This window comes from Oncorhynchus clarkii, unplaced genomic scaffold (assembly GCF_045791955.1).
Source record: "Oncorhynchus clarkii lewisi isolate Uvic-CL-2024 unplaced genomic scaffold, UVic_Ocla_1.0 unplaced_contig_10339_pilon_pilon, whole genome shotgun sequence".
Taxonomy (NCBI): Eukaryota; Metazoa; Chordata; class Actinopteri; order Salmoniformes; family Salmonidae; genus Oncorhynchus; species Oncorhynchus clarkii.
Window position 1 is genome coordinate 74,828 of NW_027261100.1, and position 27,251 is coordinate 102,078.

Here is a 27,251-nt window from a genome sequence, read left to right on the forward strand (position 1 = left end):
TTTATCAACATACTTTAGTCATACTTTATTATCATTTTTTTTTTTTTTTTTTACTTGTGCATAAGGCATATGTTTTCTCCATTTGGAATATGATTTCATAGGAAGTCAAAAGTCAAAATTAAAAAATGTCAAAATTTGGTAAAAAACTTCACACATCCTTAAAAAAGTGCTTTCTGGAGCGCTTTTTCAAAATTCTTTCGAATTTTGTGTCAATTACACACGTATAAGAACTGTATCAACATACTTTATTCGTATTTTATTATCATAATTTTTTTTTTTTTTTTTTACTTGTGCATAAGGCATATGTTTTGTCCATTTGCAATATGATTTAATAGGATGTCAAAAGTCGAAAATGTGATTTTTTTTTTAAACTTTAAAAACTAAAAAAAGTGCTTTCTGGACCGTTTTTCGAAATTGTTTCGATTTTAAGACAATTAATCATGTGTAAGAAGTGTATGAATATACTTTTGTAAAATGTTTTATCATAATTTTATTTTTTTTACTTGTGCATAAGGAATATGATTTGTCCATTTGCAATATGATTTCACAGGAAGTCAAAAGTCAAAGTCAAAAGTCAATTTTTTTGGGGGCCAAAATTGACTGAACTGATGAACTCGGGACGGCCGGGCAGTGATAGTTGTTCATTTCCATCACTCGTTGTGTTGATTTCATCATGTCCATTTGGTGATGTTTTTTCACTATAGAATCATATTGCAAATGCGCGTGCAACTGGTAACCGGAAAAAAAATGATGATTTCATTATGTCCATTTGTTTATGTTTCCATTTGTTTATTTTCAAAGTCACTGTGCATTTGCAATATGTTTTAATGGGCAGGTACCATCACGAATTTGTCATGCTCAAAATTCAAACTATACTTTGCTCAAACTATACCTTTGTCAACTTGTATTATCATATTTTTTTTTTGTTTTACTTGTGCATAAGGCATATGTTTTGTCCATTTGCAATATGATATCATAGGAAGTCAAAAGTCAAAGTCAAAAGTAACGATTTTCCTCCGTGCAACTGGTGATCTGAAATGTGCAACTGGTGATCTGAAATGTGCAACTGGTAACCCCCCCAAAAAAATTGGATTCTATGTTTCCTTACTTTTTCAAAGTCACTGTGCATTTGCAATATGTTTTAATGGGCAGGTACCATCACGAATTTGTCATGCTATAAAAATCCTGCAGGAATGTGAAATTGACTGGCCGGATGAACTCGGGATGGCTTTGCAGTGATTCTGGGTCATCTCAATCGCTCGTTTGGGTTGATTTCAGAATGTCGCTTTTGGTGATGTTTTTTCACTATAGAATCATATTGCAAATGCACGTGCAACTGGTCACACAAAAAAAAAAAAAAAAAAATTTTTTGTTTATGTTTCCTTACTTTTTCAAAGTCACTGTGCATTTGCAATATGTTTTAATGGGCAGGTACCATCACGAATTTGTCATGCTATAAAAATCCTGCAGGAATGTGAAATTGACTGGCCGGATGAACTCGGGATGGCTTTGCAGTGATTCTGGGTCATCTCAATCGCTCGTTTGGGTTGATTTCAGAATGTCGCTTTTGGTGATGTTTTTTCACTATAGAATCATATTTCAAATGCACGTGCAACTGGTCACCCAAAAAAAAAAAAAAATTTTTTTTTTGTTTATGTTTCCTTACGTTTTCAAAGTCACTGTGCATTTGCAATATGTTTCAATGGGCAGGTACCATCACGAATCGGTCATGCTACAAAAATCCTGCAGGAATGTGAAATTGACTGGCCCGATGAACTCGGGATGGCTTTGCAGTGATTCTGGTTCATCTCAATCGCTCGTTAGAGTAGATTTCAGAATGTCGCATTTGGTGATGTTTTTTCACTATAGAATCATATTGCAAATGCACGTGCAACTGGTCACCCAAAAATAAAAAAAAATTGTTTATGTTTCCTTACTTTTTCAAAGTCACTGTGCATTTGCAATATGTTTTAATGGGCAGGTACCATCACCAATTGGTCATGCTATAAAAATCCTGCAGGAATGTGAAATTGACTGGCCCGATGAACTCGGGATGGCTTTGCAGTGATTCTGGTTCATCTCAATCGCTCGTTAGGGTTGATTTCAGAATGTCGCTTTTGGTGATGGTACCTCACTGTTTAAACATATTGCAAATGTACAAGAGTCAAGTGGACAAGAGTCCATCAGTCAATTAGATATCATTCTGACACCAAACTGATACAAACTGACACCAAACCCACTTTTTCCAACTCGTTTAGTAGCCAACTATTACATACTTCAGAGCTGGCCCAAAATTCACAACGCCTTCGGTTCAAACCATAAAAAAACCATAAAACACGTAGTTACGTTCTAGCTGCGGGTCCATTTCTTATGTTATGTGTTAGCCTAGCTGAGGCGACCCCGAATCCCAAGTTTCGGCTCGATAGGTCATTTGGTGTCCGAGAAAAACCCTAATTGGTGCTGAAAATCCACTTTTTTCCATGCCTTGCTACAGGGTCCTTGAACGAGCTATCGGACAGAAACGTTGGGGTCCGTCTCTATGGGCCGAGCCGGTTTCAATGCACCTAGCCTTGCATCTCTGAGACTTTTCTAAACGTCGTCATTTTCGTAATGGTCAAAATGAATTGAAGGTATTGCAAATGTACGAGGCTGTTTCTCCGTCCGAGAACCGTCTAGAGCCACGTAACTCACCACGTACCATCGACCGGAGGTCTAGAACAGGTTTCTAAAGTTTCGGAACTCTAGGTCTGACGGTTCTTTTTTAGCTCCAACAAAGCTAACTATTGCAGCCACTGTCTGTCTCTACGCACCCCAATACGTCCCTCCATCCAAGTTGTGTTTTAGTGTGATTTTTTTTTCCTTTGATTTTTTGGGGGAAAAATGACTGATTTACAGTTCATGGGGGTTGCCTAATCACATATATGAAGTTTTGGACAGATCTGACTTTTTTAACCCTTCGAAACAGCCCCTGAGACACCAATTATGGCACTTCCGGTTGGCACAGGAAGCTATAAATCAACACATATCCTCATTGGGGTATGCTGTTACAGAATCCTGAGTTTTAAGTCCTTACGTTAAGAATTGACTGATTTACACAGGGTTGAATGCACTATGTCTATCAAACTGCAGACAGGGTATGGGTAAACACTTTTAGGGTGATTTTAACCACTTCCGGTTGGTCCAGGAAGCTTAGAATCAACACAGGTAGACCTCATAGTGGCCTGATGGACTGGTACCGAAGACAGGTTCATACGGCATTCATAACCCATATAGACTTCAGGTTGAAATTAGGGGTGCAGGCAATGTATTCCTATGGGGAGAGATGACACTGTAATCTGTGAGATCAAAAAACACTGTTTTACTGTTAAGGGTTAATGCCACACGGTCAAGGTTAGGCTTGCACGGATCGAGAGGACCTTAGGAACATTCCTGTGGTGGAATTTGTCTTCTCACCCTAACGGTTCTCTCACTCTCACCCAAAATCAAATGACATTGTGGGGCAGGCTACATTTTGGGCCTACTTTCTAATGGTCGCTGCGCCTAGACCGAGCGAGCTACGGTCAAGAGGGATATCTCGTTGAACTCGGCACGGCCTAGGGATTATGGTAATGCCATTTCCTGCTCTCTGTGTCTTTAAGCACCACACTTTATCACTCCATCCTTCCTGTGTGTGTGTGAGGGAGGTTTTCTTTGACATCTGTTGGGAGAAATGACTGATTTACAGTTCAGAAGGGTTACCTAGTCACACATATGACATTTTGGAGAGATCAGACTTTTTTAACCCCTCGAAACAGCCCCTGAGACACCAATTATGGCACTTCCGGTTGGCACAGGAAGCTATAAGTTAACACATATCCTCATTGGGGTATGCTTTTACATAATCCTGAGTTTTAAGTCTTTACGTTAAGAACTGAGTTATTTACGGAGGGTTTAGTATGTGTGTGTTATTTCAGAAAATCATAGAAAATCACAGAAATCTCGCAGAGCTCCGCAGCACACTTTAAAAAGATTCGTATGAACACCCTGCAACTGGATCTGTAACCGTTGAAAAAAAAAAAGCCTATTTGTGACCATCAACAAGTTGTCATTGTTCCGTTTCTCTTAAATGACGATAGATAAATGGCTGGTTCTTTTTTTATTGACACCGGAGGCTCCTTGACTTTGACCTGAAGTGGAAAAATAATTTCTCTACTTCCATTTTGGACCTTTAATCCCAGAAAAACGGCCATAACTCAAAAACCGTTGAGGCCAAGACACCATCTTGTTCGGGGCCAACTGCCCATTATGCCAAACCTACGCTCACCAAGTTTCGGCTTCGAAATATTTTCCGTTTTCGAGATAAGGCCCCGTCGTGATTCGTGATGTTTTGCCAAATTGCCATATGATTCCGTATGCCCTCTTGTGGGAATTTCCGGGATAGCGGAAAAATGGTCCAAAACTTGTTTATTTTATAAAACGGAAACCGAATGTCCGACAAAGTTCATTTGATGACTTCCCGGTAGGTCTGGCCCTACCGCACGGGCCGACGCCGACCGCAAATTTTACAAATGTTTTCGGACGTCTAGTAAGGGACCGTACATTTGCAATATGGACTTTTTCACTGATCATACACGAAATGCCGAAATGTTCCCTTATGTATGAAAGAATTTGCTTTTGGAGAATGCAGGCATCGATCCCACTACCTCACGCATGCTAAGCATTTGAGCTAATTCCCCAGCCGTTTGGAATTTCCGCAAGAAGCAACCTAGAGGGTCCAGTCTTGTCAGGCTATGCTGTTGGTGGACTTGTTTGTTTACGTGCCAGCACTTGCAGAGGCTCGGTGCATTTCCACAATTGAGCAAAATACCAAAAGGCCGGTTAGCTCAGTTGGTTAGAGTGTGATGCTAATAACGCCAAGGTCATGGGTTCGATCCCTGTACTGGTTATGATGTACATTTTGAGTGTCAAAATTGTGAGTCACATGCATGTGAATTGTCAAGGGTGCCACAGAAATACATTTAGTGAATTGCCGAAATAGCTCAGTTGGGAGAGCGTTAGACTGAAGATCTAAAGGTCCCTGGTTAGGTCCCTGGTTCGATCCCTGGTTTCGGCATTTGTGTTTGTTCTTTCTTCATGCTCTGGCTTCAAGGAAACTATCCACAGCTTTGTTTGTGGGCCTCAATGGTGTGTGCTACGCTGCTCCTCTGAAAGTAAGTAATTTCTTGCTTTTTCATCTGACATTTTGACATCAGTGTTACAGGAAAGTTGCTTGTCATTGTTACATGACAGTAGGTTGTCGTAAGACAAGGCTGCATGAAGTGTGAACTGGAGTTTTCTTGGATCCATGAAAGAATATGCTTTTGGAGAATGCAGGAATCGATCCCACTACCTCACGCATGCAAAGCATTTGAGCTAATTCCCCAGCCGTTTGGAATTTCCGCAAGAAGCAACCTAGAGGGTCCAGTCTTGTCAGGCTATGCTGTTGGTGGACTTGTTTGTTTACATGCCAGCACTTGCAGAGGCTAGGTGCATTTCCACAATTTAGCAAAATACCAAAAGGAGGGTTAGCTCAGTTGGTTAGAGTGTGATGCTGATAATGCCAAGGTCATGGGTTCGATCCCTGTACTGGTTATGATGTACATTTTGAGTGTCAAAATTGTGAGTCACATGCATGTGAATTGTCAAGGGTGCCACAGAAATACATTTAGTGGATTGCCGAAATAGCTCAGTTGGGAGAGCGTTAGACTGAAGATCTGAAGGTCCCTGGTTCGATCCCGGGTTTCGGCATTCGTATTTGTTCTTTCTTCATGCTCTGGCTTCAAGGAAACTATCCACAGCTTTGTTTGTGGGCCTCAATGGTGTGTGCTACGCTGCTCCTCTGAAAGTAAGTAATTTCTTGCTTTTTCATCTGACATTTTGACATCAGTGTTACAGGAAAGTTGCTTGTCATTGTTACATGACAGTAGGTTGTCGTAAGACTGCATGAAGTGTGAACTGGAGTTTTCTTGGATCCATGAAAGAATTTGCTTTTGGAGAATGCAGGCATCGATCCCACTACCTCACGCATGCTAAGCATTTGAGCTAATTCCCCAGCCGTTTGGAATTTCCGCAATAAGCAACCTAGAGGGTCCAGTCTTGTCAGGCTATGCTGTTGGTGGACTTGTTTGTTTACATGCCAGCACTTGCAGAGGCTTGGTGCATTTCCACAATTGAGCAAAATACAAAATGGCGGGTTAGCTCAGTTGGTTAGAGTGTGATGCTAATAACGCCAAGGTCATGGGTTAGATCCCTGTACTGGTTATGATGTACATTTTGAGTGTCAAAATTGTGAGTCACATGCATGTGAATTGTCAAGGGTGCCACAGAAATACATTTAGTGAATTGCCGAAATAGCTCAGTTGGGAGAGCGTTAGACTGAAGATCTAAAGGTCCCTGGTTAGGTCCCTGGTTCGATCCCTGGTTTCGGCATTTGTGTTTGTTCTTTCTTCATGCTCTGGCTTCAAGGAAACTATCCACAGCTTTGTTTGTGGGCCTCAATGGTGTGTGCTACGCTGCTCCTCTGAAAGTAAGTAATTTCTTGCTTTTTCATCTGACATTTTGACATCAGTGTTACAGGAAAGTTGCTTGTCATTGTTACAAGGCTGCATGAAGTGTGAACTGGAGCTTTCTTGGATCCACAAAAAAAAATTGTTTTTGGGGAATGCGTGCATCGATCCCACTACCTACAGCATGCTAAGCAAACACAATACCAATTGATCAAATTCCCCAGCTGTTTGGAATTGCCACAAGGAGCAACCAAGAGTGTCCAGTCTTGTCAGGCTATGCTGTTGGTGGACTTGTTAGTTTGTGCTCCAGCACTTGCAGAGGCTCGTTGCATCTCAACAACTGTGCTCTGTAGCCAGCGGCCGGTTAGCTCAGTTGGTTAGAGTGTGTGATACGCTGCTGTCTGAAAGTAAGTAATGTCTTTCTTTTTCATCTGACATTGTGACATCAGTGTTACATGAGAGTTTTTTGTCATTGTTACATGACAGTTTCTTGTCATTGTTTACATGACAGTAGGTTGTCGTAAGACAAGGCTGCATGAAGTGTGAACTAGAGTTTTCTTGGATCCATGAAAGAATTTACTTTTGGAGAATGCAGGCATCGATCCCACTACCTCACGCATGCTAAGCATTTGAGCTAATTCCCCAGCCGTTTGGAATTTCCGCAAGAAGCAACCTAGAGGGTCCAGTCTTGTCAGGCTATGCTCTTGGTGGACTTGTTTGTTTACGTGCCAGCACTTGCAGAGGCTCGGTGCATTTCAACAATTGAGCAAAATAGCAAATGGCCGGTTAGCTCAGTTGGTTAGAGTGTGGTGCTAATAACGCCAAGGTCATGGGTTCGATACCCGTACTGGCTATGATATACATTTTGAGTGTCAAAATTGTGAGTCACATGCATGTGAATTGTCAAGGGTGAAAAAAAATTACTGAATTGCCGAAATAGCTCAGTTGGGAGAGCGTTAGACTGAAGATCTAAAGGTCCCTGGTTCGATCCCGGGTTTCGGCATTTGTATTTGTTCTTTCTTCATGCTCTGGCTTCAAGGAAACTATCCACAGCTTTGTTTGTGGGCCTCAATGGTGTGTGCTACGCTGCTCCTCTGAAAGTAAGTAATTTCTTGCTTTTTCATCTGACATTTTGACATCAGTGTTACAGGAAAGTTGCTTGTCATTGTTACATGACAGTAGGTTGTCGTAAGACAAGGCTGCATGAAGTGTGAACTGGAGCTTTCTTGGATCCACAAAAAAAATAGTTTTTGGGGAATGCGGGCATCGATCCCACTACCTACAGCATGCTAAGCAAACACAATACCAATTGATCAAATTCCCCAGCTGTTTGGGATTGCCACAAGGAGCAACCAAGAGTGTCCAGTCTTGTCAGGCTATGCTGTTGGTGGACTTGTTAGTTTGTGCTCCAGCACTTGCAGAGGCTCGGTGCATCTCAACAACTGTGCTCTGTAGCCAGCGGCCGGTTAGCTCAGTTGGTTAGAGTGTGTGATACGCTGCTCTCTGAAAGTAAGTAATGTCTTTCTTTTTCATCTGACATTGTGACATCAGGGTTACATGAGAGTTTCTTGTCATTGTTACATGACAGTTTCTTGTCATTGTTTACATGACAGTAGGTTGTCGTAAGACAAGGCTGCATGAAGCACTTGCAGAGGCTCGGTGCATTTCAACAATAATAACAATAAGTAATTTCTTGCTTTTTCATCTGACATTTTGACATCAGTGTTACAGGAAAGTTGCTTGTCATTGTTACATGACAGTAGGTTGTTGTAAGACGAGGCTGCATGAAGTGTGAACTGGAGCTTTCTTGGATCGACATAAAAAAATGTTTTTGGGGAATGCGGGCATCGATCCCACTACCTATAGCATGCTAAGCAAACACAATACCAATTGATCAAATTCCCCAGCTGTTTGGAATTGCCACAAGGAGCAACCAAGAGTGTCCAGTCTTGTCAGGCTATGCTGTTGGTGGACTTGTTAGTTTGTGCTCCAGCACTTGCAGAGGCTCGGTGCATCTCAACAACTGTGCTCTGTAGCCAGCGGCCGGTTAGCTCAGTTGGTTAGAGTGTGTGATACGCTGCTCTCTGAAAGTAAGTAATGTCTTTCTTTTTCATCTGACATTGTGACATCATTGTTACATGAGAGTTTCTTGGCATTGTTACATGACAGTTTCTTGTCATTGTTTACATGACAGTAGGTTGTCGTAAGACAAGGCTGCATGAAGTGTGAACTGGAGTTTTCTTGGATCCTTGAAAGAATTTGCTTTTGGAGAATGCAGGCATCGATCCCACTACCTCACGCATGCAAAGCATTTGAGCTAATTCCCCAGCCGTTTGGAATTTCCGCAAGAAGCAACCTAGAGGGTCCAGTCTTGTCAGGCTATGCTGTTGGTGGACTTGTTTGTTTACGTGCCAGCACTTGCAGAGGCTCGGTGCATTTCAACAATTGAGCAAAATAGCAAATGGCCGGTTAGCTCAGTTGGTTAGAGTGTGGTGCTAATAACGCCAAGGTCATGGGTTCGATCCCCGTACTGGTTATGATGTACATTTTGAGTGTCAAAATTGTGAGTCACATGCATGTGAATTGTCAAGGGTGCCACAGAAATAAAGTTAGTGAGTTGCCGAAATAGCTCAGTTGGGAGAGACTGAAGATCTAAAGGTCCCTGGTTCGATCCCGGGTTTCGGGATTTGTTCTTTCTTCATGCTCTGGCTTCAAGGAAACTATCCACTGCTTTGTTTGTGGGCCTCAATGGTGTGTGCTACGCTGCTCCTCTGAAAGTAAGTAATTTCTTGCTTTTTCATCTGACATTTTGACATCAGTGTTACAGGAAAGTTGCTTGTCATTGTTACATGACAGTAGGTTGTCGTAAGACGAGGCTGCATGAAGTGTGAACTGGAGCTTTCTTGGATCCACAAAAAAAAATGTTTTTGGGGAATGCGTGCATCGATCCCACTACCTACAGCATGCTAAGCAAACACAATACCAATTGATCAAATTCCCCAGCTGTTTGGAATTGCCACAAGGAGCAACCAAGAGTGTCCAGTCTTGTCAGGCTATGCTGTTGGTGGACTTGTTAGTTTGTGCTCCAGCACTTGCAGAGGCTCGGTGCATCTCAACAACTGTGCTCTGTAGCCAGCGGCCGGTTAGCTCAGTTGGTTAGAGTGTGTGATACGCTGCTCTCTGAAAGTAAGTAATGTCTTTCTTTTTCATCTGACATTGTGACATCAGGGTTACATGAGAGTTTCTTGTCATTGTTACATGACAGTTTCTTGTCATTGTTTACATGACAGTAGGTTGTCGTAAGACAAGGCTGCATGAAGTGTGAACTGAAGTTTGCTTGGATCCATGAAAGAATATGCTTTTGGAGAACGCAGGCATCGATCCCACTACCTCACGCATGCTAAGCATTTGAGCTAATTCCCCAGCCGTTTGGAATTTCCGCAAGAAGCAACCTAGAGGGTCCAGTCTTGTCAGGCTATGCTGTTGGTGGACTTGTTTGTTTACGTGCCAGCACTTGCAGAGGCTCGGTGCATTTCCACAATTGAGCAAAATACCAAAAGGCCAGTTAGCTCAGTTGGTTAGAGTGTGATGCTAATAAGGCCAAGGTCATGGGTTCGATCCCCGTACTGGTTATGATGTACATTTTGAGTGTCAAAATTGTGAGTCACATGCATGTGAATTGTCAAGGGTGCCACAGAAATACATTTAATGAATTGCCGAAATAGCTCAGTTGGGAGAGCGTTAGACTGAAGATCTGAAGGTCTCTGGTTCGATCCCGGGTTTCGGCATTTGTTCTTTCTTCATGCTCTGGCTTCAAGGAAACTATCCACAGCTTTATTTGTGGGCCTCAATGGTGTGTGCTACGCTGCTCCTCTGAAAGTAAGTAATGTCTTTCTTTTTCATCTGACATTGTGACATCAGTGTTACATGAGAGTTTCTTGTCATTGTTACATGACAGTTTCTTGTCATTGTTTACATGACAGTAGGTTGTCGTAAGACAAGGCTGCATGAAGTGTGAACTGGAGTTTGCTTGGATCCATGAAAGAATATGCTTTTGGAGAACGCAGGCATCGATCCCACTACCTCACGCATGCTAAGCATTTGAGCTAATTCCCCAGCCGTTTGGAATTTCCGCAAGAAGCAACCTAGAGGGTCCAGTCTTGTCAGGCTATGCTGTTGGTGGACTTGTTTGTTTACGTGCCAGCACTTGCAGAGGCTCGGTGCATTTCCACAATTGAGCAAAATACCAAAAGGCCAGTTAGCTCAGTTGGTTAGAGTGTGATGCTAATAAGGCCAAGGTCATGGGTTCGATCCCCGTACTGGTTATGATGTACATTTTGAGTGTCAAAATTGTGAGTCACATGCATGTGAATTGTCAAGGGTGCCACAGAAATACATTTAATGAATTGCCGAAATAGCTCAGTTGGGAGAGCGTTAGACTGAAGATCTGAAGGTCCCTGGTTCGATCCCGGGTTTCGGCATTTGTTCTTTCTTCATGCTCTGGCTTCAAGGAAACTATCCACAGCTTTGTTTGTGGGCCTCAATGGTGTGTGCTACGCTGCTCCTCTGAAAGTAAGTAATTTCTTGCTTTTTCATCTGACATTTTGACATCAGTGTTACAGGAAAGTTGCTTGTCATTGTTACATGACAGTAGGTTGTCGTAAGACAAGGCTGCATGAAGTGTGAACTGGAGCTTTCTTGGATCCAAAAAAAAAATAGTTTTTGGGGAATGCGGGCATCGATCCCACTACCTACAGCATGCTAAGCAAACACAATACCAATTGATCAAATTCCCCAGCTGTTTGGGATTGCCACAAGGAGCAACCAAGAGTGTCCAGTCTTGTCAGGCTATGCTGTTGGTGGACTTGTTAGTTTGTGCTCCAGCACTTGCAGAGGCTCGGTGCATCTCAAAAACTGTGCTCTGTAGCCAGCGGCCGGTTAGCTCAGTTGGTTAGAGTGTGTGATACGCTGCTCTCTGAAAGTAAGTAATGTCTTTCTTTTTCATCTGACATTGTGACATCAGGGTTACATGAGAGTTTCTTGTCATTGTTACATGACAGTTTCTTGTCATTGTTTACATGACAGTAGGTTGTCGTAAGACAAGGCTGCATGAAGTGTGAACTGGAGTTTTCTTGGATCCATGAAAGAATTTGCTTTTGGAGAATGCAGGCATCGATCCCACTACCTCACGCATGCAAAGCATTTGAGCTAATTCCCCAGCCGTTTGGAATTTCCGCAAGAAGCAACCTAGAGGGTCCAGTCTTGTCAGGCTATGCTTTTGGTGGACTTGTTTGTTTACGTGCCAGCACTTGCAGAGGCTCGGTGCATTTCAACAATTGAGCAAAATAGCAAATGACCGGTTAGCTCAGTTGGTTAGAGTGTGGTGCTAATAACTCCAAGGTCATGGGTTTGATCCCCGTACTGGCTATGTAGTACATTTTGAGTGTCAAAATTGTGAGTCACATGCATGTGAAATGTCAAGGGTGCCACAGAAATAAAATTAGTGAATTGCCGAAATAGCTCAGTTGGGAGAGCGTTAGACTGAAGATCTAAAGGTCCCTGGTTCGATCCCGGGTTTCGGCATTTGTATTTGTTCTTTCTTCATGCTCTGGCTTCAAGGAAACTTTCCACAGCTTTGTTTGTGGGCCTCAATGGTGTGTGCTACGCTGCTCCTCTGAAAGTAAGTAATTTCTTGCTTTTTCATCTGACATTTTGACATCAGTGTTACAGGAAAGTTGCTTGTCATTGTTACATGACAGTAGGTTGTCGTAAGACTGCATGAAGTGTGAACTGGAGTTTTCTTGGATCCATGAAATAATTTGCTTTTGGAGAATGCAGGCATCGATCCCACTACCTCACGCATGCTAAGCATTTGAGCTAATTCCCCAGCCGTTTGGAATTTCCGCAAGAAGCAACCTAGAGGGTCCAGTATTGTCAGGCTATGCTGTTGGTGGACTTGTTTGTTTACATGCCAGCACTTGCAGAGGCTTGGTGCATTTCCACAATTGAGCAAAATACCAAATGGCGGGTTAGCTCAGTTGGTTAGAGTGTGATGCTAATAACGCCAAGGTCATGGGTTCGATCCCTGTACTGGTTATGATGTACATTTTGAGTGTCAAAATTGTGAGTCACATGCATGTGAATTGTCAAGGGTGAAAAAAAGTTAGTGAATTGCCGAAATAGCTCAGTTGGGAGAGCGTTAGACTGAAGATCTAAAGGTCCCTGGTTCGATCCCGGGTTTCGGCATTTTTTTTTTGTTCTTTCTTCATGCTCTGGCTTCAAGGAAACTATCCACAGCTTTGTTTGTGGGCCTCAATGGTGTGTGCTACGCTGCTCCTCTGAAAGTAAGTAATTTCTTGCTTTTTCATCTGACATTTTGACATCAGTGTTACAGGAAAGTTGCTTGTCATTGTTACATGACAGTAGGTTGTCGTAAGACAAGGCTGCATGAAGTGTGAACTGGAGCTTTCTTGGATCCACAAAAAAAATAGTTTTTGGGGAATGCGGGCATCGATCCCACTACCTACAGCATGCTAAGCAAACACAATACCAATTGATCAAATTCCCCAGCTGTTTGGGATTGCCACAAGGAGCAACCAAGAGTGTCCAGTCTTGTCAGGCTATGCTGTTGGTGGACTTGTTTGTTTACATGCCAGCACTTGCAGAGGCTTGGTGCATTTCCACAATTGAGCAAAATACCAAATGGCGGGTTAGCTCAGTTGGTTAGAGTGTGATGCTAATAACGCCAAGGTCATGGGTTCGATCCCTGTACTGGTTATGATGTACATTTTGAGTGTCAAAATTGTGAGTCACATGCATGTGAATTGTCAAGGGTGCCACAGAAATACATTTAGTGAATTGCCGAAATAGCTCAGTTGGAAGAGCGTTAGACTGAAGATCTAAAGGTCCCTGGTTCGCGTAAGACAAGGCTGCATGAAGTGTGAACTGGAGTTTTCTTGGATCCTTGAAAGTATTTGCTTTTGGAGAATGCAGGCATCGATCCCACTACCTCACGCATGCAAAGCATTTGAGCTAATTCCCCAGCCGTTTGGAATTTCCGCAAGAAGCAACCTAGAGGGTCCAGTCTTGTCAGGCTATGCTGTTGGTGGACTTGTTTGTTTACGTGCCAGCACTTGCAGAGGCTCGGTGCATTTCAACAATTGAGCCAAATAGCAAATGGCCGGTTAGCTCAGTTGGTTAGAGTGTGGTGCTAATAACGCCAAGGTCATGGGTTCGATCCCCGTACTGGTTATGATGTACATTTTGAGTGTCAAAATTGTGAGTCACATGCATGTGAATTGTCAAGGGTGAAATAAAATTAGTGAATTGCCGAAATAGCTCAGTTGGGAGAGCGTTAGACTGAAGATCTAAAGGTCCCTGGTTCGATCCCGGGTTTCGGCATTTGTATTTGTTCTTTCTTCATGCTCTGGCTTCAAGGAAACTATCCACAGCTTTTTTTGTGGGCCTCAATGGTGTGTGCTACGCTGCTCCTCTGAAAGTAAGTAATTTCTTGCTTTTTCATCTGACATTTTGACATCAGTGTTACAGGAAAGTTGCTTGTCATTGTTACATGACAGTAGTTTGTCGTAAGACAAGGCTGCATGAAGTGTGAACTGGAGCTTTCTTGGATCCACAAAAAAAAATGTTTTTGGGGAATGCGGGCATCGATCCCACTACCTATAGCATGCTAAGCAAACACAATACCAATTGATCAAATTCCCCAGCTGTTTGGAATTGCCACAAGGAGCAACCAAGAGTGTCCAGTCTTGTCAGGCTATGCTGTTGGTGGACTTGTTAGTTTGTGCTCCAGCACTTGCAGAGGCTCGGTGCATCTCAACAACTGTGCTCTGTAGCCAGCGGCCGGTTAGCTCAGTTGGTTAGAGTGTGTGATACGCTGCTCTCTGAAAGTAAGTAATGTCTTTCTTTTTGATCTGACATTGTGACATCAGTGTTACATGAGAGTTTCTTGTCATTGTTACAAGACAGTTTCTTGTCATTGTTTACATGACAGTAGGTTGTCGTAAGACAAGGCTGCATGAAGTGTGAACTGGAGTTTTCTTGGATCCATGAAAGAATTTGCTTTTGGAGAATGCAGGCATCGATCCCACTACCTCACGCATGCAAAGCATTTGAGCTAATTCCCCAGCCGTTTGGAATTTCCGCAAGAAGCAACCTAGAGGGTCCAGTCTTGTCAGGCTATGCTGTTGGTGGACTTGTTTGTTTACGTGCCAGCACTTGCAGAGGCTCGGTGCATTTCAACAATTGAGCAAAATACCAAAAGGAGGGTTAGCTCAGTTGGTTAGAGTGTGATGCTGATAATGCCAAGGTCATGGGTTCGATCCCTGTACTGGTTATGATGTACATTTTGAGTGTCAAAATTGTGAGTCACATGCATGTGAATTGTCAAGGGTGCCACAGAAATACATTTAGTGGATTGCCGAAATAGCTCAGTTGGGAGAGTGTTAGACTGAAGATCTAAAGGTCCCTGGTTCGATCCCGGGTTTCGGCATTCGTATTTGTTCTTTCTTCATGCTCTGGCTTCAAGGAAACTATCCACAGCTTTGTTTGTGGGCCTCAATGGTGTGTGCTACGCTGCTCCTCTGAAAGTAAGTAATTTCTTGCTTTTTCATCTGACATTTTGACATCAGTGTTACAGGAAAGTTGCTTGTCATTGTTACATGACAGTAGGTTGTCGTAAGACTGCATGAAGTGTGAACTGGAGTTTTCTTGGATCCATGAAAGAATTTGCTTTTGGAGAATGCAGGCATCGATCCCACTACCTCACGCATGCTAAGCATTTGAGCTAATTCCCCAGCCGTTTGGAATTTCCGCAAGAAGCAACCTAGAGGGTCCAGTCTTGTCAGGCTATGCTGTTGGTGGACTTGTTTGTTTACATGCCAGCACTTGCAGAGGCTTGGTGCATTTCCACAATTGAGAAAATACCAAATGGCGGGTTAGCTCAGTTGGTTAGAGTGTGATGCTAATAACGCCAAGGTCATGGGTTCGATCCCTGTACTGGTTATGATGCACATTTTGAGTGTCAAAATTGTGAGTCACATGCATGTGAATTGTCAAGGGTGCCACAGAAATACATTTAGTGAATTGCCGAAATAGCTCAGTTGGGAGAGCGTTAGACTGAAGATCTAAAGGTCCCTGATTCGCGTAAGACAAGGCTGCATGAAGAGTGAACTGGAGTTTTCTTGGATCCTTGAAAGAATTTGCTTTTGGAGAATGCAGGCATCGATCCCACTACCTCACGCATGCAAAGCATTTGAGCTAATTCCCCAGCCGTTTGGAATTTCCGCAAGAAGCAACCTAGAGGGTCCAGTCTTGTCAGGCTATGCTGTTGGTGGACTTGTTTGTTTACGTGCCAGCACTTGCAGAGGCTCGGTGCATTTCAACAATTGAGTAAAATAGCAAATGGCCGGTTAGCTCAGTTGGTTAGAGTGTGGTGCTAATAACGCCAAGGTCATGGGTTCGATCCCCGTACTGGTTATGATGTACATTTTGAGTGTCAAAATTGTGAGTCACATGCATGTGAATTGTCAAGGGTGAAAAAAAAATAGTGAATTGCCGAAATAGCTCAGTTGGGAGAGCGTTAGACTGAAGATCTAAAGATCCCTGGTTCGATCCCGGGTTTCGGCATTTGTATTTGTTCTTTCTTCATGCTCTGGCTTCAAGGAAACTATCCACAGCTTTGTTTGTGGGCCTCAATGGTGTGTGCTACGCTGCTCCTCTGAAAGTAAGTAATTTCTTGCTTTTTCATCTGACATTTTGACATCAGTGTTACAGGAAAGTTGCTTGTCATTGTTACATGACAGTAGGTTGTCGTAAGACAAGGCTGCATGAAGTGTGAACTGGAGCTTTCTTGGATCCACAAAAAAAATAGTTTTTGGGGAATGCGGGCATCGATCCCACTACCTACAGCATGCTAAGCAAACACAATACCAATTGATCAAATTCCCCAGCTGTTTGGGATTGCCACAAGGAGCAACCAAGAGTGTCCAGTCTTGTCAGGCTATGCTGTTGGTGGACTTGTTAGTTTGTGCTCCAGCACTTGCAGAGGCTCGGTGCATCTCAACAACTGTGCTCTGTAGCCAGCGGCCGGTTAGCTCAGTTGGTTAGAGTGTGTGATACGCTGCTCTCTGAAAGTAAGTAATGTCTTTCTTTTTCATCTGACATTGTGACATCAGGGTTACATGAGAGTTTCTTGTCATTGTTACATAACAGTTTCTTGTCATTGTTTACATGACAGTAGGTTGTCGTAAGACAAGGCTGCATGAAGTGTGAACTGGAGTTTTCTTGGATCCTTGAAAGAATTTGCTTTTGGAGAATGCAGGCATCGATCCTACTACCTCACGCATGCAAAGCATTTGAGCTAATTCCCCAGCCGTTTGGAATTTCCGCAAGAGGCAACCTAGAGGGTCCAGTCTTGTCAGGCTATGCTGTTGGTGGACTTGTTTGTTTACGTGCCAGCACTTGCAGAGGCTCGGTGCATTTCAACAATTGAGCAAGATAGCAAATGGCCGGTTAGCTCAGTTGGTTAGAGTGTGGTGCTAATAACGCCAAGGTCATGGGTTCGATCCCCGTACTGGTTATGATGTACATTTTGAGTGTCAAAATTGTGAGTCACATGCATGTGAATTGTCAAGGGTGCCACAGAAATAAAATTAGTGAGTTGCGGAAATAGCTCAGTTGGGAGAGCGTTAGACTGAAGATCTAAAGGTCCCTGGTTCTATCCCGGGTTTCGGGATTTGTTCTTTCTTCATGCTCTGGCTTCAAGGAAACTATCCACTGCTTTGTTTGTGGGCCTCAATGGTGTGTGCTACGCTGCTCCTCTGAAAGTAAGTCATTTCTTGCTTTTTCATCTGACATTTTGACATCAGTGTTACGTGACAGTTTCTTGGCATTGTTACATGACAGTTTCTTGTCATTGTTTACATGACAGTAGGTTGTCGTAAGACAAGGCTGCATGAAGTGTGAACTGGAGCTTTCTTGGATCCACAAAAAAAAATGTTTTTGGGGAATGCGGGCATCGATCCCACTACCTATAGCATGCTAAGCAAACACAATACCAATTGATCAAATTCCCCAGCTGTTTGGAATTGCCACAAGGAGCAACCAAGAGTGTCCAGTCTTGTCAGGCTATGCTGTTGGTGGACTTGTTAGTTTGTGCTCCAGCACTTGCAGAGGCTCGGTGCATCTCGACAACTGTGCTCTGTAGCCAGCGGCCGGTTAGCTCAGTTGGTTAGAGTGTGTGATACGCTGCTCTCTGAAAGTAAGTAATGTCTTTCTTTTTCATCTGACATTGTGACATCAGTGTTACATGAGAGTTTCTTGGCATTGTTACATGACAGTTTCTTGTCATTGTTTACATGACAGTAGGTTGTCGTAAGACAAGGCTGCATGAAGTGTGAACTGGAGTTTTCTTGGATCCTTGAAAGAATTTGCTTTTGGAGAATGCAGGCATCGATCCTACTACCTCACGCATGCAAAGCATTTGAGCTAATTCCCCAGCCGTTTGGAATTTCCGCAAGAAGCAACCTAGAGGGTCCAGTCTTGTCAGGCTATGCTGTTGGTGGACTTGTTTGTTTACGTGCCAGCACTTGCAGAGGCTCGGTGCATTTCAACAATTGAGCAAGATAGCAAATGGCCGGTTAGCTCAGTTGGTTAGAGTGTGGTGCTGATAACGCCAAGGTCATGGGTTCGATCCCCGTACTGGTTATGATGTACATTTTGAGTGTCAAAATTGTGAGTCACATGCATGTGAATTGTCAAGGGTGCCACAGAAATAAAATTAGTGAGTTGCGGAAATAGCTCAGTTGGGAGAGCGTTAGACTGAAGATCTAAAGGTCCCTGGTTCTATCCCGGGTTTCGGGGTTTGTTCTTTCTTCATGCTCTGGCTTCAAGGAAACTATCCACTGCTTTGTTTGTGGGCCTCAATGGTGTGTGCTACGCTGCTCCTCTGAAAGTAAGTAATTTCTTGCTTTTTCATCTGACATTTTGACATCAGTGTTACATGACAGTTTCTTGTCATTGTTTACATGACAGTAGGTTGTCGTAAGACAAGGCTGCATGAAGTGTGAACTGGAGCTTTCTTGGATCCACAAAAAAAAATGTTTTTGGGGAATGCGGGCATCGATCCCACTACCTATAGCATGCTAAGCAAACACAATACCAATTGATCAAATTCCCCAGCTGTTTGGAATTGCCACAAGGAGCAACCAAGAGTGTCCAGTCTTGTCAGGCTATGCTGTTGGTGGACTTGTTAGTTTGTGCTCCAGCACTTGCAGAGGCTCGGTGCATCTCAACAACTGTGCTCTGTAGCCAGCGGCCGGTTAGCTCAGTTGGTTAGAGTGTGTGATACGCTGCTCTCTGAAAGTAAGTAATGTCTTTCTTTTTCATCTGACATTGTGACATCAGTGTTACATGAGAGTTTCTTGGCATTGTTACATGACAGTTTCTTGTCATTGTTTACATGACAGTAGGTTGTCGTAAGACAAGGCTGCATGAAGTGTGAACTGGAGTTTTCTTGGATCCTTGAAAGAATTTGCTTTTGGAGAATGCAGGCATCGATCCCATTACCTATAGCATGCTAAGCAAACACAATACCAATTGATCAAATTCCCCAGCTGTTTGGAATTGCCACAAGGAGCAACCAATAGTGTCCAGTCTTGTCAGGCTATGCTGTTGGTGGACTTGTTAGTTTGTGCTCCAGCACTTGCAGAGGCTCGGTGCATCTCAACAACTGTGCTCTGTAGCCAGCGGCCGGTTAGCTCAGTTGGTTAGAGTGTGTGATACGCTGCTCTCTGAAAGTAAGTAATGTCTTTCTTTTTCATCTGACATTGTGACATCAGGGTTACATGAGAGTTTCTTGTCATTGTTACATGAAAGTTTCTTGTCATTGTTTACATGACAGTAGGTTGTCGTAAGACAAGGCTGCATGAAGGCCCGCCATTGAGGCCCGCTATTTTCTCTCTAATGTCTTTCTTTTTCATCTGACATTGTGACATCAGTGTTACATGAGAGTTTCTTGTCATTGTTACATGACAGTTTCTTGTCATTGTTTACATGACTGTAGGTTGTCGTAAGACAAGGCTGCATGAAGTGTGAACTGGAGTTTTCTTGGATCCATGAAAGAATATGCTTTTGGGGAATGCATGCATCGATCCCACTACCTCACGCATGCAAAGCATTTGAGCTAATTCCCCAGCCGTTTGGAATTTCCGCAAGAAGCAACCTAGAGGGTCCAGTCTTGTCAGGCTATGCTGTTGGTGGACTTGTTTGTTTACGTGCCAGCACTTGCAGAGGCTCGGTGCATTTCAACAATTGAGCAAAATAGCAAATGGCCGGTTAGCTCAGTTGGTCAGAGTGTGGTGCTAATAACGCCAAGGTCATGGGTTTGATCCCCGTACTGGCAATGATGTACATTTTGAGTGTCAAAATTGTGAGTCACATGCATGTGAATTGTCAAGGGTGCCACAGAAATAAAATTAGTGAATTGCCGAAATAGCTCAGTTGGGAGAGCGTTAGACTGAAGATCTAAAGGTCCCTGGTTCGATCCTGGGTTTCGGCATTTGTATTTGTTCTATCTTCATGCTCTGGCTTCAAGGAAACTATCCACAGCTTTGTTTGTGGGCCTCAATGGTGTGTGCTACGCTGCTCCTCTGAAAGTAAGTAATTTCTTGCTTTTTCATCTGACATTTTGACATCAGTGTTACAGGAAAGTTGCTTGTCATTGTTACATGACAGTAGGTTGTCGTAAGACTGCATGAAGTATGAACTGGAGTTTTCTTGGATCCATGAAAGAATTTGCTTTTGGAGAATGCAGGCATCGATCCCACTACCTCACGCATGCTAAGCATTTGAGCTAATTCCCCAGCCGTTTGGAATTTCCGCAAGAAGCAACCTAGAGGGTCCAGTATTGTCAGGCTATGCTGTTGGTGGACTTGTTTGTTTACATGCCAGCACTTGCAGAGGCTTGGTGCATTTCCACAATTGAGCAAAATACCAAATGGTGGGTTAGCTCAGTTGGTTAGAGTGTGATGCTAATAACGCCAAGGTCATGGGTTCGATCCCTGTACTGGTTATGATGTACATTTTGAGTGTCAAAATTGTGAGTCACATGCATGTGAATTGTCAAGGGTGCCACAGAAATACATTTAGTGAATTGCCGAAATAGCTCAGTTGGGAGAGCGTTAGACTGAAGATCTAAAGGTCCCTGGTTCGCGTAAGACATTGCTGCATGAAGTGTGAACTGGAGTTTTCTTGGATCCTTGAAAGTATTTGCTTTTGGAGAATGCAGGCATCGATCCCATTACCTATAGCATGCTAAGCAAACACAATACCAATTGATCAAATTCCCCAGCTGTTTGGAATTGCCACAAGGAGCAACCAATAGTGTCCAGTCTTGTCAGGCTATGCTGTTGGTGGACTTGTTAGTTTGTGCTCCAGCACTTGCAGAGGCTCGGTGCATCTCAACAACTGTGCTCTGTAGCCAGCGGCCGGTTAGCTCAGTTGGTTAGAGTGTGTGATACGCTGCTCTCTGAAAGTAAGTAATGTCTTTCTTTTTCATCTGACATTGTGACATCAGGGTTACATGAGAGTTTCTTGTCATTGTTACATGAAAGTTTCTTGTCATTGTTTACATGACAGTAGGTTGTCGTAAGACAAGGCTGCATGAAGGCCCGCCATTGAGGCCCGCTATTTTCTCTCTAATGTCTTTCTTTTTCATCTGACATTGTGACATCAGTGTTACATGAGAGTTTCTTGTCATTGTTACATGACAGTTTCTTGTCATTGTTTACATGACAGTAGGTTGTCGTAAGACAAGGCTGCATGAAGTGTGAACTGGAGTTTTCTTGGATCCATGAAAGAATATGCTTTTGGAGAACGCAGGCATCGATCCCACTACCTCACGCATGCTAAGCATTTGAGCTAATTCCCCAGCCGTTTGGAATTTCCGCAAGAAGCAACCTAGAGGGTCCAGTCTTGTCAGGCTATGCTGTTGGTGGACTTGTTTGTTTACGTGCCAGCACTTGCAGAGGCTCGGTGCATTTCCACAATTGAGCAAAATACCAAAAGGCCGGTTAGCTCAGTTTGTTAGAGTGTGATGCTAATAACGCCAAGGTCATTGGTTCGATCCCCGTACTGGTTATGATGTACATTTTGAGTGTCAAAATTGTGAGTCACATGCATGTGAATTGTCAAGGGTGCCACAGAAATACATCTAATGAATTGCCGAAATAGCTCAGTTGGGAGAGCGTTAGAATGAAGATCTGAAGGTCCCTGGTTCGATCCCGGGTTTCGGCATTTGTATTAGTTCTTTCTTCATGCTCTGGCTTCAAGGAAACTATCCACAGCTTTGTTTGTGGGCCTCAATGGTGTGTGCTACGCTGCTCCTCTGAAAGTAAGTAATTTCTTGCTTTTTCATCTGACATTTTGACATCAGTGTTACAGGAAAGTTGCTTGTCATTGTTACATGACAGTAGGTTGTCGTAAGACAAGGCTGCATGAAGTGTGAACTGGAGCTTTCTTGGATCCACAAAAAAAAATGTTTTTGGGGAATGCGGGCATCGATCCCACTACCTATAGCATGCTAAGCAAACACAATACCAATTGATCAAATTCCCCAGCTGTTTGGAATTGCCACAAGGAGCAACCAAGAGTGTCCAGTCTTGTCAGGCTATGCTGTTGGTGGACTTGTTAGTTTGTGCTCCAGCACTTGCAGAGGCTCGGTGCATCTCAACAACTGTGCTCTGTAGCTAGCGGCCGGTTAGCTCAGTTGGTTAGAGTGTGTGATAAACTGCTCTCTGAAAGTAAATAATGTCTTTCTTTTTCATCTGACATTGTGACATCAGGGTTACATGAGAGTTTCTTGTCATTGTTACATGACAGTTTCTTGTCATTGTTTACATGACAGTAGGTTGTCGTAAGACAAGGCTGCATGAAGTGTGAACTGGAGTTTTCTTGGATCCATGAAAGAATTTGTTTTTGGAGAATGCAGGCATCGATCCCACTACCTCACGCATGCAAAGCATTTGAGCTAATTCCCCAGCCGTTTGGAATATCCGCAAGAAGCAACCTAGAGGGTCCAGTCTTGTCAGAATATGCTGTTGGTGGACTTGTTTGTTTACGTGCCAGCACTTGCAGAGGCTAGGTGCATTTCAACAATTGAGCAAAATAGCAAATGGTCGGTTAGCTCAGTTGGTTAGAGTGTGGTGCTAATAACGCCAAGGTCATGGGTTCGATCCCCGTACTGGCTATGATATACATTTTGAGTGTCAAAATTGTGAGTCACATGCATGTGAATTGTCAAGGGTGCCACAGAAATAAAATTAGTGAATTGCCGAAATAGCTCAGTTGGGAGAGCGTTAGACTGAAGATCTGAAGGTCCCTGGTTCGATCCCGGGTTTCGGCATTTGTATTTGTTCTTTCTTCATGCTCTGGCTTCAAGGAAACTATCCACAGCTTTGTTTGTGGGCCTCAATGGTGTGTGCTACGCTGCTCCTCTGAAAGTAAGTAATTTCTTGCTTTTTCATCTGACATTTTGACATCAGTGTTACAGGAAAGTTGCTTGTCATTGTTACATGACAGTAGGTTGTCGTAAGACAAGGCTGCATGAAGTGTGAACTGGAGCTTTCTTGGATCCACAAAAAAAAATGTTTTTGGGGAATGCGGGCATCGATCCCACTACCTATAGCATGCTAAGCAAACACAATACCAATTGATCAAATTCCCCAGCTGTTTGGAATTGCCACAAGGAGCAACCAAGAGTGTCCAGTCTTGTCAGGCTATGCTGTTGGTGGACTTGTTAGTTTGTGCTCCAGCACTTGCAGAGGCTCGGTGCATCTCAACAACTGTGCTCTGTAGCCAGCGGCCGGTTAGCTCAGTTGGTTAGAGTGTGTGATACGCTGCTCTCTGAAAGTAAGTAATGTCTTTCTTTTTCATCTGACATTGTGACATCAGGGTTACATGAGAGTTTCTTGTCATTGTTACATGACAGTTTCTTGTCATTGTTTACATGACAGTAGGTTGTCGTAAGACAAGGCTGCATGAAGTGTGAACTGGAGTTTTCTTGGATCCATGAAAGAATATGCTTTTGGAGAATGCAGGCATCGATCCCACTACCTCACGCATGCAAAGCATTTGAGCTAATTCCCCAGCCGTTTGGAATTTCCGCAAGAAGCAACCTAAAGGGTACCTTGTCAGGCTATGCTGTTGGTGGACTTGTTTGTTTACGTGCCAGCACTTGCACACTTGCAGAGGCTCGGTGCATTTCAACAATTGAGCAAAATAGCAAATGGCCGGTTAGCTCAGTTGGTTAGAGTGTGGTGCTAATAACGCCAAGGTCATGGGTTCGATCCCCGTACTGGCTATGATATACATTTTGAGTGTCAAAATTGTGAGTCACATGCATGTGAATGAGTGTCAAAATTGTGAGTCACACATGTGAATTTTCAAGGGTGAAAAAAAATTAGTGAATTGCCGAAATAGCTCAGTTGGGAGAGCGTTAGACTGAAGATCTGAAGGTCCCTGGTTCGATCCCGGGTTTCGGCATTTGTATTTGTTCTTTCTTGATGCTCTGGCTTCAAGGAAACTATCCACAGCTTTGTTTGTGGGCCTCAATGGTGTGTGCTACGCTGCTCCTCTGAAAGTAAGTAATTTCTTGCTTTTTGACATCTGACATTTTGACATCAGTGTTACAGGAAAGTTGCTTGTCATTGTTACATGACAGTAGGTTGTCGTAAGACAAGGCTGCATGAAGTGTGAACTGGAGCTTTCTTGGATCGACAAAAAAAAATGTTTTTGGGGAATGCGGGCATCGATCCCACTACCTATAGCATGCTAAGCAAACACAATACCAATTGATCAAATTCCCCAGCTGTTTGGAATTGCCACAAGGAGCAACCAAGACTGTCCAGTCTTGTCAGGCTATGCTGTTGGTGGACTTGTTAGTTTGTGCTCCAGCACTTGCAGAGGCTCGGTGCATCTCAACAACTGTGCTCTGTAGCCAGCGGCCGGTTAGCTCAGTTGGTTAGAGTGTGTGATACGCTGCTCTCTGAAAGTAAGTAATGTCTTTCTTTTTCATCTGACATTGTGACATCAGGGTTACATGAGAGTTTCTTGTCATTGTTACATGACAGTTTCTTGTCATTGTTTACATGACAGTAGGTTGTCGTAAGACAAGGCTGCATGAAGTGTGAACTGGAGTTTTCTTGGATCCATGAAAGAATATGCTTTTGGAGAATGCAGGCATCGATCCCACTACCTCACGCATGCAAAGCATTTGAGCTAATTCCCCAGCCGTTTGGAATTTCCGCAAGAAGCAACCTAAAGGGTACCTTGTCAGGCTATGCTGTTGGTGGACTTGTTTGTTTACGTGCCAGCACTTGCACACTTGCAGAGGCTCGGTGCATTTCAACAATTGAGCAAAATAGCAAATGGCCGGTTAGCTCAGTTGGTTAGAGTGTGGTGCTAATAACGCCAAGGTCATGGGTTCGATCCCCGTACTGGCTATGATATACATTTTGAGTGTCAAAATTGTGAGTCACATCCATGTGAATTTTCAAGGGTGAAAAAAAATTAGTGAATTGCCGAAATAGCTCAGTTGGGAGAGCGTTAGACTGAAGATCTAAAGGTCCCTGGTTCGATCCCGGGTTTCGGCATTTGTATTTGTTCTTTCTTGATGCTCTGGCTTCAAGGAAACTATCCACAGCTTTGTTTGTGGGCCTCAATGGTGTGTACTACGCTGCTCCTCTGAAAGTAAGTAATTTCTTGCTTTTTCATCTGACATTTTGACATCAGTGTTACAGGAAAGTTGCTTGTCATTGTTACATGACAGTAGGTTGTCGTAAGACAAGGCTGCATGAAGTGTGAACTGGAGCTTTCTTGGATCCACAAAAAAAAATGTTTTTGGGGAATGCGGGCATCGATCCCACTACCTAAGCAAACACAATACCAATTGATCAAATTCCCCAGCTGTTTGGAATTGCCACAAGGAGCAACCAAGAGTGTCCAGTCTTGTCAGGCTATGCTGTTGGTGGACTTGTTAGTTTGTGCTCCAGCACTTGCAGAGGCTCGGTGCATCTCAACAACTGTGCTCTGTAGCCAGCGGCCGGTTAGCTCAGTTGGTTAGAGTGTGTGATACGCTGCTCTCTGAAAGTAAGTAATGTCTTTCTTTTTCATCTGACATTGTGACATCAGTGTTACATGAGAGTTTCTTGTCATTGTTACATGACAGTTTCTTGTCATTGTTTACATGACAGTAGGTTGTCGTAAGACAAGGCTGCATGAAGTGTGAACTGGAGTTTTCTTGGATCCATGAAAGAATTTGCTTTTGGAGAATGCAGGCATCGATCCCACTAGCTTACACATGCAAAGCATTTGAGCTAATTCCCCAGCCGTTTGGAATTTCCGCAAGAAGCAACCTAGAGGGTCCAGTCTTGTCAGGCTATGCTGTTGGTGGACTTGTTTGTTTACGTGCCAGCACTTGCAGAGGCTTGGTGCATTTCAACAATTGAGCAAAATAGCAAATGGCCGGTTAGCTCAGTTGGTTAGAGTGTGGTGCTAATAACGCCAAGGTCATGGGTTCGATCCCCGTACTGGCTATGATATACATTTTGAGTGTCAAAATTGTGAGTCACATGCATGTGAATTGTCAAGGGTGAAAAAAAAATAGTGAATTGCCGAAATAGCTCAGTTGGGAGAGCGTTAGACTGAAGATCTAAAGGTCCCTGGTTCGATCCCGGGTTTCGGCATTTGTATTTGTTCTTTCTTGATGCTCTGGCTTCAAGGAAACTATCCACAGCTTTGTTTGTGGGCCTCAATGGTGTGTACTACGCTGCTCCTCTGAAAGTAAGTAATTTCTTGCTTTTTCATCTGACATTTTGACATCAGTGTTACAGGAAAGTTGCTTGTCATTGTTACATGACAGTAGGTTGTCGTAAGACAAGGCTGCATGAAGTGTGAACTGGAGCTTTCTTGGATCCACAAAAAAAAATGTTTTTGGGGAATGCGGGCATCGATCCCACTACCTAAGCAAACACAATACCAATTGATCAAATTCCCCAGCTGTTTGGAATTGCCACAAGGAGCAACCAAGAGTGTCCAGTCTTGTCAGGCTATGCTGTTGGTGGACTTGTTAGTTTGTGCTCCAGCACTTGCAGAGGCTCGGTGCATCTCAACAACTGTGCTCTGTAGCCAGCGGCCGGTTAGCTCAGTTGGTTAGAGTGTGTGATACGCTGCTCTCTGAAAGTAAGTAATGTCTTTCTTTTTCATCTGACATTGTGACATCAGTGTTACATGAGAGTTTCTTGTCATTGTTACATGACAGTTTCTTGTCATTGTTTACATGACAGTAGGTTGTCGTAAGACAAGGCTGCATGAAGTGTGAACTGGAGTTTTCTTGGATCTTGGATCTTGAATACCCCCCTGAATTGGACAAAAATGAATGGCAAGATATTGGCATTGGACAAACCATATACACGATGTCCAATACCACCCAAAGCGGCGTTGATTCGTGCAAAGTATATGGCAAATGCCATATGGCAATTGCCAATTGTAACACCTCAAAAATCCAACAGGGGGCGAGTGCGCTCCACCGGGGTTTTTCATGTTGGAAATGCAACCCAAGTCAACATCCAAAAGCAAAATTTTGAAAAAATGATTTTTTTTCCCAAAACTTATCACCCCTTAAAAAAGTGCTTTCTGGGCCGTTTTTCGAAA

General features: G+C 43.3%; 27 non-coding genes across 27 annotated transcripts; all 27 read left to right on the plus strand.

Moving 5' to 3' along the window:
• The first annotated feature begins 5,007 nt into the window (after window positions 1-5,007).
• On the plus strand, window positions 5,008-5,092 carry trnaf-gaa (transfer RNA phenylalanine (anticodon GAA)). The gene has a single exon. It is a non-coding gene; the product is annotated as a tRNA-Phe (tRNA).
• Window positions 5,093-5,693: 601 nt separating this feature from the next.
• On the plus strand, window positions 5,694-5,766 carry trnaf-gaa (transfer RNA phenylalanine (anticodon GAA)). The gene has a single exon. It is a non-coding gene; the product is annotated as a tRNA-Phe (tRNA).
• A 596-nt stretch (window positions 5,767-6,362) lies between these two features.
• Window positions 6,363-6,447, plus strand: trnaf-gaa (transfer RNA phenylalanine (anticodon GAA)). The gene has a single exon. It is a non-coding gene; the product is annotated as a tRNA-Phe (tRNA).
• An 857-nt stretch (window positions 6,448-7,304) lies between these two features.
• trnai-aau (transfer RNA isoleucine (anticodon AAU)) lies at window positions 7,305-7,378 on the plus strand. Its single transcript has one exon. It is a non-coding gene; the product is annotated as a tRNA-Ile (tRNA).
• Window positions 7,379-7,454: 76 nt separating this feature from the next.
• trnaf-gaa (transfer RNA phenylalanine (anticodon GAA)) lies at window positions 7,455-7,527 on the plus strand. Its single transcript has one exon. It is a non-coding gene; the product is annotated as a tRNA-Phe (tRNA).
• A 1,460-nt stretch (window positions 7,528-8,987) lies between these two features.
• Window positions 8,988-9,061, plus strand: trnai-aau (transfer RNA isoleucine (anticodon AAU)). The gene has a single exon. It is a non-coding gene; the product is annotated as a tRNA-Ile (tRNA).
• Window positions 9,062-10,239: 1,178 nt separating this feature from the next.
• Window positions 10,240-10,312, plus strand: trnaf-gaa (transfer RNA phenylalanine (anticodon GAA)). The gene has a single exon. It is a non-coding gene; the product is annotated as a tRNA-Phe (tRNA).
• Window positions 10,313-10,932: 620 nt separating this feature from the next.
• On the plus strand, window positions 10,933-11,005 carry trnaf-gaa (transfer RNA phenylalanine (anticodon GAA)). The gene has a single exon. It is a non-coding gene; the product is annotated as a tRNA-Phe (tRNA).
• Window positions 11,006-12,034: 1,029 nt separating this feature from the next.
• On the plus strand, window positions 12,035-12,107 carry trnaf-gaa (transfer RNA phenylalanine (anticodon GAA)). The gene has a single exon. It is a non-coding gene; the product is annotated as a tRNA-Phe (tRNA).
• A 590-nt stretch (window positions 12,108-12,697) lies between these two features.
• Window positions 12,698-12,770, plus strand: trnaf-gaa (transfer RNA phenylalanine (anticodon GAA)). The gene has a single exon. It is a non-coding gene; the product is annotated as a tRNA-Phe (tRNA).
• A 932-nt stretch (window positions 12,771-13,702) lies between these two features.
• Window positions 13,703-13,776, plus strand: trnai-aau (transfer RNA isoleucine (anticodon AAU)). The gene has a single exon. It is a non-coding gene; the product is annotated as a tRNA-Ile (tRNA).
• A 76-nt stretch (window positions 13,777-13,852) lies between these two features.
• On the plus strand, window positions 13,853-13,925 carry trnaf-gaa (transfer RNA phenylalanine (anticodon GAA)). The gene has a single exon. It is a non-coding gene; the product is annotated as a tRNA-Phe (tRNA).
• A 1,035-nt stretch (window positions 13,926-14,960) lies between these two features.
• trnaf-gaa (transfer RNA phenylalanine (anticodon GAA)) lies at window positions 14,961-15,033 on the plus strand. Its single transcript has one exon. It is a non-coding gene; the product is annotated as a tRNA-Phe (tRNA).
• A 913-nt stretch (window positions 15,034-15,946) lies between these two features.
• trnai-aau (transfer RNA isoleucine (anticodon AAU)) lies at window positions 15,947-16,020 on the plus strand. The gene has a single exon. It is a non-coding gene; the product is annotated as a tRNA-Ile (tRNA).
• Window positions 16,021-16,096: 76 nt separating this feature from the next.
• trnaf-gaa (transfer RNA phenylalanine (anticodon GAA)) lies at window positions 16,097-16,169 on the plus strand. The gene has a single exon. It is a non-coding gene; the product is annotated as a tRNA-Phe (tRNA).
• Window positions 16,170-17,048: 879 nt separating this feature from the next.
• trnai-aau (transfer RNA isoleucine (anticodon AAU)) lies at window positions 17,049-17,122 on the plus strand. Its single transcript has one exon. It is a non-coding gene; the product is annotated as a tRNA-Ile (tRNA).
• A 1,053-nt stretch (window positions 17,123-18,175) lies between these two features.
• Window positions 18,176-18,249, plus strand: trnai-gau (transfer RNA isoleucine (anticodon GAU)). Its single transcript has one exon. It is a non-coding gene; the product is annotated as a tRNA-Ile (tRNA).
• A 1,778-nt stretch (window positions 18,250-20,027) lies between these two features.
• trnaf-gaa (transfer RNA phenylalanine (anticodon GAA)) lies at window positions 20,028-20,100 on the plus strand. The gene has a single exon. It is a non-coding gene; the product is annotated as a tRNA-Phe (tRNA).
• Window positions 20,101-21,763: 1,663 nt separating this feature from the next.
• Window positions 21,764-21,836, plus strand: trnaf-gaa (transfer RNA phenylalanine (anticodon GAA)). The gene has a single exon. It is a non-coding gene; the product is annotated as a tRNA-Phe (tRNA).
• An 879-nt stretch (window positions 21,837-22,715) lies between these two features.
• On the plus strand, window positions 22,716-22,789 carry trnai-aau (transfer RNA isoleucine (anticodon AAU)). The gene has a single exon. It is a non-coding gene; the product is annotated as a tRNA-Ile (tRNA).
• Window positions 22,790-22,871: 82 nt separating this feature from the next.
• On the plus strand, window positions 22,872-22,944 carry trnaf-gaa (transfer RNA phenylalanine (anticodon GAA)). The gene has a single exon. It is a non-coding gene; the product is annotated as a tRNA-Phe (tRNA).
• An 884-nt stretch (window positions 22,945-23,828) lies between these two features.
• On the plus strand, window positions 23,829-23,902 carry trnai-aau (transfer RNA isoleucine (anticodon AAU)). The gene has a single exon. It is a non-coding gene; the product is annotated as a tRNA-Ile (tRNA).
• Window positions 23,903-24,010: 108 nt separating this feature from the next.
• On the plus strand, window positions 24,011-24,083 carry trnaf-gaa (transfer RNA phenylalanine (anticodon GAA)). Its single transcript has one exon. It is a non-coding gene; the product is annotated as a tRNA-Phe (tRNA).
• An 886-nt stretch (window positions 24,084-24,969) lies between these two features.
• trnai-aau (transfer RNA isoleucine (anticodon AAU)) lies at window positions 24,970-25,043 on the plus strand. The gene has a single exon. It is a non-coding gene; the product is annotated as a tRNA-Ile (tRNA).
• Window positions 25,044-25,119: 76 nt separating this feature from the next.
• trnaf-gaa (transfer RNA phenylalanine (anticodon GAA)) lies at window positions 25,120-25,192 on the plus strand. Its single transcript has one exon. It is a non-coding gene; the product is annotated as a tRNA-Phe (tRNA).
• Window positions 25,193-26,061: 869 nt separating this feature from the next.
• On the plus strand, window positions 26,062-26,135 carry trnai-aau (transfer RNA isoleucine (anticodon AAU)). The gene has a single exon. It is a non-coding gene; the product is annotated as a tRNA-Ile (tRNA).
• Window positions 26,136-26,211: 76 nt separating this feature from the next.
• Window positions 26,212-26,284, plus strand: trnaf-gaa (transfer RNA phenylalanine (anticodon GAA)). The gene has a single exon. It is a non-coding gene; the product is annotated as a tRNA-Phe (tRNA).
• Window positions 26,285-27,251: the final 967 nt, after the last annotated feature.